This window comes from Blennius ocellaris (assembly GCF_963422515.1).
Source record: "Blennius ocellaris genome assembly, chromosome: 5".
In the NCBI taxonomy this organism is placed as follows: Eukaryota; Metazoa; Chordata; class Actinopteri; order Blenniiformes; family Blenniidae; genus Blennius; species Blennius ocellaris.
Window position 1 is genome coordinate 31316606 of NC_137654.1, and position 7807 is coordinate 31324412.

A 7807-nucleotide genomic window follows, 5' to 3' on the forward strand; every position below is an offset into this window, starting at 1 on the left:
TCCACCATCACCACCATCACCACCATCACCTCCACCACCATCACCACCTCCACCACCACCCTCACCTCCACCTCCATCACCTCCACCATCACCACCATCACCACCTCCACCACCATCACCACCTCCACCACCACCCTCACCTCCACCTCCATCACCTCCACCATCACCACCATCACCTCCACCTCCATCACCACCCTCCCACCACCACCACCTCCACCACCTCCACCTCCACCATCACCTCCATCACCTCCACCTCCATCACCACCACCACCACCTCCACCACCTCCACCTCCATCACCACCTCCACCACCACCACCCTCACCTCCACCTCTGGTTTGAATAAAGGCTTAAAAAACCACAAGTTGTAAAGATGAACAGACGTCGTGATTCATCCATTAATAGAGAAACTTCTGACTCAGACAATAGAAGGAACTGATGAAGCAGTGAAAGTGGTGAAGCAGTGAAGCAGTGAAGCAGTGAAGCAGTGGAAGCAGTGAAGCAGTGAAGCAGTGAAAGTGTTCAGGTAAAGTCGGCCACTGATGGTGGAACGAACCAGGAACAGAGGGACACAGACCAGAAGTGGATGAATGGATGAATCAGTAAAGAAGTGATTGTTCGCTTTATCATGGTTCTTTTCTATTTAGTGTTTACAAATATTTAGCTAATTTGATTTGATTTGAATTTGATTTGATTTGATTTGATTTGATTTGATTTGATCCGATCCGATCCGATCCGATCCAATTCAATTCAATTCAATTCAATTCAATTTAATTTAATTTAATTGCAGTATTTAAAACTAATTTCTATCTTTTATGTCAGAGGCGGTGGTGAGGATGAAGATGAAAGGTGAGGGTGAAGGTGAGGATGAAGGTGAGGATGAAGATGAAGGTGAGGATGAAGGTGAGGATGAAGATGAGGATGAAGGTGAGGATGAAGGTGAGGATGAAGGTGAGGATGAAGGTGAGGATGAAGGTGAGGATGAAGATGAGGATGAAGGTGAGGATGAAGGTGAGGATGAACGTGACGATGAAGATGAGGATGAAGGTGAGGATGAAGATGAAGGTGAGGATGAAGGTGAGGATGAAGGTGAGGATGAAGATGAAGGTGAGGATGAAGGTGAGGATGAAGGTGAGGATGAAGATGAAGGTGAGGATGAAGGTGAGGATGAAGGTGAGGATGAAGATGAAGGTGAGGATGAAGATGAGGATGAAGGTGAGGATGAACGTGACGATGAAGATGAGGATGAAGGTGAGGACAGCTCGTATTGAACAACCAGTTAGCAAGTCGCTTCCACAGACGTGTGGCTCCAGTTTCAAACAGTCCTTCCAGTAATGACCTTTGACCTCGCTGACCAAACAGCCACGGCGAGTGATCAAAGTGATCAAACACCCAGTGGGACTGGCGGACTTTGCCCGATGGAAACGTGTTTGTTTGAATGCTGTTCCAATATGTTGACCATCAATCACAGCAAAAGTGTCACTGACCACATGAACGATGCCAAATTAAAAGTACAAGTAAATGTTTTCTATGACCAAATGTTGAGTTTTACTGCGTCGCAGCGTGAGCAGCTTCTGTCCACAACGTCTCTCCCGCTTCAGTAGAAACTATGGAAACTGAATTTACAACCTGCTGCTGCCACAATGACTGATCCTCTGCAACAACCGTCCTCACGCTGATTCCTAAATAACACGCAACACGCAGCGTGTTGGACTGAAGCAGAACATGTTGGCGTGGTGTGTTGGCGTGTTGTGTTGGCGTGTTGGACTGAAGCAGAACATGTTGGCGTGGTGTGTTGGCGTGTTGTGTTGGCGTGTTGGACTGAAGCAGAACATGTTGGCGTGGTGTGTTGGCGTGTTGTGTTGGCGTGTTGGACTGAAGCAGAACATGTTGGACTGAAGCAGAACATGTTGGACTGAAGCAGAACATGTTGGCGTGTTGAAGCGGAGCAGAGCGTGTTGGCGTGTTGAAGCGGAGCAGAGCGTGTTGGCGTGTTGAAGCGGAGCAGAGTGTGTTGGCGTGTTGAAGCGGAGCACAGTGTTTTGGCGTGTTGGACTGAAGCAGAACGTGTTGGCGTGTTGTGTTGGCATGTTGTGTTGGCGTGTTGAAGCAGAGCAGAGAGTGTTGGCGTGTTGGAATGAAGCAGAGCGTGTTGGCGTGTTGGACTGAAGCAGAGCGTGTTGTGTTGGTGTGTTGAAGTGGAGCAGAGCATGTTGGCGTGTTGGACTGAAGCAGAGCGTGTTGTGTTGGTGTGTTGAAGCGGAGCAGAGCATGTTGGCGTGTTGAAGCGAAGCAGAGCGTGTTGGCGTGTTGAAGCGGAGCAGAGCATGTTGGCGTGTTGAAGCGGAGCAGAGCGTGTTGTCTTGGTGTGTTGAAGCGGAGCAGAGCGTGTTGTGTTGGCGTGTTGAAGCGGAGCAGAGCGTGTTGTGTTGGCGTGTTGAAGCAGAGCAGAGCGTGTTGTGTTGGCGTGTTGAACTGAAGCAGAGCGTGTTGGCGTGTTGAAGCGGAGCAGAGCGTGTTGGCGTGTTGGACTGAAGCAGAGCGTGTTGGCGTGTTGAAGCGGAGCAGAGCGTGTTGGCGTGTTGGACTGAAGCAGAGCGTGTTGGCGTGTTGAAGCGGAGCAGAGCGTGTTGGCGTGTTGAACTGAAGCAGAGCGTGTTGGCGTGTTGAAGCGGAGCAGAGCGTGTTGTGTTGGCGTGTTGGACTGAAGCAGAGCGTGTTGGCGTGTTGAAGCGGAGCAGAGCGTGTTGTGTTGGCGTGTTGAACTGAAGCAGAGCGTGTTGGCGTGTTGAAGCAGAGCAGAGCGTGTTGGCGTGTTGGACTGAAGCAGAGCGTGTTGGCGTGTTGAAGCAGAGCGTGTTGTGTTGGCGTGTTGAAGCGGAGCAGAGCGTGTTGTGTTGGCGTGTTGAAGCGGAGCAGAGCGTGTTGTGTTGGCGTGTTGAAGCGGAGCAGAGCGTGTTGGCGTGTTGAAGCGGAGCAGAGCGTGTTGGCGTGTTGCTGGAGAGAAAACATGATGAAGCTGAACTCGGTTGTCAAGGTTTGTCTTTGAGCTGCAGTGATTCAGTCGCAGCAGCGAGGCGACGCTTCGACCTTGAAACACTTCAGTCAGTCAAACTTCACTGATGACGTCACTTCCTGTTCAGCTCCAGCAGGAAGAACCGCGTCTCCTTCGGTACGTCCAGAACTCTGCTGACCGGCACCAACCGGAGGTCCTCCACCACCTCCAGCTGCTCTGTGCTGCACCCTGTCATGTTGGTGCTGACCTGCCCACACCTACATGGCCACGCCCCCTCCTACATCACAGGTTTATTCAAACTCAACATGGCCACGCCCCCTCCTACATCACAGGTTTATTCAAACTCAACATGGCCACGCCCCCTCCTACATCACAGGTTTATTCAAACTCAACATGGCCACGCCCCCTCCTACATCACAGGTTTATTCAAACTCAACATGGCCACGCCCCCTCCTACATCACAGGAACATGCTTCCTTTAGACCTGTGACCGCTGTCTGTGAAAAACGCTACATAAATTAAGTTTACTTACTTACTTTACATACTGTTGTTGATGATCACTATTGTTGATTATCACTATTATTGATGATCACTATTGTTGATGATCACAATTGTTGATGATCACTGTTATTGATGATCACTATTGTTGATGATCACTATTATCTATGATCACAATTATCGATGATCACTATTGTTGATTATCACTATTATCTATGATCACTATTATTGATGATCACTATTGTTGATTATCACTATTATTGATGATCACTATTGTTGATGATCACAATTGTTGATGATCACTGTTATTGATGATCACTGTTATTGATGATCACTATTGTTGATGATCACTATTATCTATGATCACAATTATTGATGATCACTATTGTTGATATCACTATTTTCTATGATCACTATTATCGATGATCACTATTGTTGATGATCACTATTATTGATGATCACTACTATCTATGATCACTATTATTGATGATCACTATTGTTGATGATCACTATTGCTGATGATCACTATTATCTATGATCACTATTATCGATGATCACTATTGTTGATGATCACTATTGTTGATGATCACTGTTATTGATGATCACTAATATTGATGATCACTACTATCTATGATCACTATTATTGATGATCACTATTGTTGATGATCACTATTATTGATTTTCACTATTATCTATGATCACTATTATTGCTGATCACTATTGTTGACGGTCACTATTATTGATTATCAGTGTTATGTATGATCAATATTATTGATTATCACTATTGTTGCTGATCACTATTATTGATTATCACTATTGTTGATGATCACTGTTATTGATTATCACCATTATTGATGATCACTATTGTTGATGATCACTGTTATTGACACAGACACTGATTCCAGTCACACAAACAGAGCTGAATCAGGAGCTGCAGTCCAGATGTGAGCCAGCTGTTGACACAGTTCATCCTCTTAACCTCAAAATAATGTGAAAGAATAAATAATGTTCACAAAATAATTGACAAAAAGTTTAAAACGCTGCTGCTGCAACGTTGCAGACGCTCTGATCTTCACCTAAATCCTGAGCACCTGCTGAGCCCTGCACACCTGCAGCAGAGCAACAGCACGCCCACCTTCATCATCATCATCATCATCCTGTTCCTCATCCTCACCATCATCATCCTCAATATCCAGACCCCCCCCCCCACACCCGTGTTATGAGACAAAAGAAGAAAACAAGACGCCAACCTGAGCTGGTCAATGTATCTGGTGTGAAAGTAACCATGGCAACCGTAGCAGCCGTTATCACCACCATAAATAAACCGTGGTGACGATGAAGAGCCGCTTCATCATCATCATCCTCGGCTCGTTGAGACGAGGCGAGTGAGACACGACGTGGCGACTCTGCAGGGCCCCGCGACTTCCTTACTGCCATACCTCGGCAAGTCACTGCCATACCTCTCCATGTCTCTACCATACCTCTCCAAGTCACTACCATACCTCTCCATGTCTCTACCATACCTCTCCAAGTCACTACCATACCTCTCCATGTCTCTACCATACCTCGGCAAGTCACTGCCATACCTCTCCATGTCACTACCATACCTCTCCATGTCTCTACCATACCTCTCCATGTCTCTACCATACCTCTCCATGTCACTACCATACCTCTCCATGTCTCTACCATACCTCTCCATGTCACTACCATACCTCTCCATGTCTCTACCATACCTCTCCAAGTCACTACCATACCTCTCCATGTCACTACCATACCTCTCCATGTCACTAACCATACCTCTCCAAGTCCTCTACCATACCTCTCCATGTCCTCTACCATACCTCTCCATGTCACTACCATACCTCTCCATGTCACTACCATACCTCTCCATGTCACTACCATACCTCTCCAAGTCTCTACCATACCTCTCCATGTCTCTACCATACCTCTCCATGTCCTCTACCATACCTTTCCATGTCTCTACCATACCTCTCCATGTCTCTACCATACCTCTCCATGTCACTAACCATACCTCTCCATGGTCCTCTACCATTACCTCTCCATGTCACTACCATACCTCTCCATGTCTCTACCACCATACCTCTCCAAGTCACTACCATACCTCTCCATGTCACTACCATACCTCTCCATGTCACTACCATACCTCTCCAAGTCTCTACCATACCTCTCCATGTCCTCTACCATACCTCTCCATGTCACTACCATACCTCTCCATGTCTCTACCATACCTCTCCATGTCTCTACCATACCTCCTCCATGTCACTACCATACCTCTCCATGTCCTCTACCATACCTCTCCATGTCACTACCATACCTCTCCATGTCTCTACCATACCTTTCCATGTCACTACCATACCTCTCCATGTCTGTACCATACCTCTCCATGTCACTACCAATACCTCTCCATGTCACTACCATACCTCTCCAAGTCTCTACCATACCTCTCCATGTCTCTACCATACCTCTCCATGTCACTACCATACCTCTCCATGTCTCTACCATACCTTTCCATGTCCACTACCATACCTCTCCATGTCTGTACCATACCTCTCCATGTCACGACCATACCTCTCCATGTCCTCTACCATACCTCTCCAAGTCACTACCATACCTCTCCATGTCACTACCATACCTCTCCATGTCACTACCATTACCTCTCCAAGGTCTCCTACCATACCTCTCCATGTCACGACCATACCTCTCCATGTCCTCATATCATCTCCTTAAAGCTTTTATCTCTCCACCGTGACATCTGCCCTTTTTATTGCTCAATAAATGAATTTTTATGTTTTTACAACGCGTCTCTGGCACGACGGCACTTTAATGTCTTTTGTTTTTCTCTTTTGATTCTCAATGTAGTTTTATTAATATTGAACCAAACCTAACAGAGGCTCTTAACTGAGAACTCGTCCACATGAATTTAACCTGTAGCAGCAGCAGGGTACGGGGACCTGTAGCAGCAGCAGGGTACGGGGACCTGTAGCAGCAGGGTACGGGGACGTGTAGCAGCAGCAGGGTACGGGGGACCTGTAGCAGCAGGGTACCGGGACCTGTAGCAGCAGCAGGGTACGGGGGACCTGTAGCAGCAGCAGGGTACGGGGGACCTGCGGCAGCAGCAGGGTACGGGGGACCTGTAGCAGCAGCAGGGTACGGGGACCTGTAGCAGCAGCAGGGTACGGGGAACCTGCGGCAGCAGCAGGGTACGGGGACCTGTAGCAGCAGGGTACGGGGACCTGTAGCAGCAGGGTACGGGGACCTGTAAGCAGCAAGCAGGGTACGGGGACGTGTAGCAGCAGCAGGGTACGGGGACCTGCAGCAGCAGCAGGGTACGGGGGACCTGTAGCAGCAGCAGGGTACGGGGAACCTGTAGCAGCAGCAGGGTACGGGGACCTGTAGCAGCAGCAGGGTACGGGGACCTGCAGCAGCAGCAGGGTACGGGGGACCTGCAGCGCTGGCCCTTCACGTTGCCCGTAGTAACTCTGTTCTCCTCTCGTCTGAGTCCACGAGCTGAAGTGAAACCTCAGAAAACATTCGTGTCCTCGAGGAGAACAACAGATACTGAATCTACCAAGGTCAAGACACACACACACACACACACACCACACACACACAACACACACACACACACACACACACACACACACACACACACACACAACACACACACACACACACACACCATAAATGAGATGTGCTGCTGCTGCTTGTGTTCTGTCCATCATTCTTCAAATGTCCAAATCCCCTTGTTTCTTTATCTGCCGTTCTTTTTCCTTCCTTCGTATTTCTTGTTGCAGAATCACTTTATTCTTCGTATCTGAAGATTCTTCAGGCCCAAATCCCAACAAACATGGCCGCCAAGGTACACAAGACGCTTCCACAAAGTTCCCCATCAGGGGAAAAGGTGATTTTTTATTCCACTACTATGCGATGATAAACAGTTAGTGAACACGACTCTACTGCAGAACCTTCCGGGCTTAAATCCAACATGGCCCGCCGGGTCCAGCCGCCTGCAGGACAAGGAGGAAGAACAAACGGAGATAAAGACGTAAATCTGCGGTTTGGAGAGGAGAGTTTTTCTAAAAACAAGTCATCAGACTGGAAATCAGATTGTGAGGAAAATTCAAGATACAACCACAGTTATTAATGTTCCTCTGGTGGACGTTAATGCTGCTGCTGGTTAGTGCTGGTACTGGTTAATGCTGCTGGTACTGGTTAATGCTGCTACTAGTTAATGCTGCTTACTGGTTAGTGCTGGTACTGGTTAATGCTGCTACTG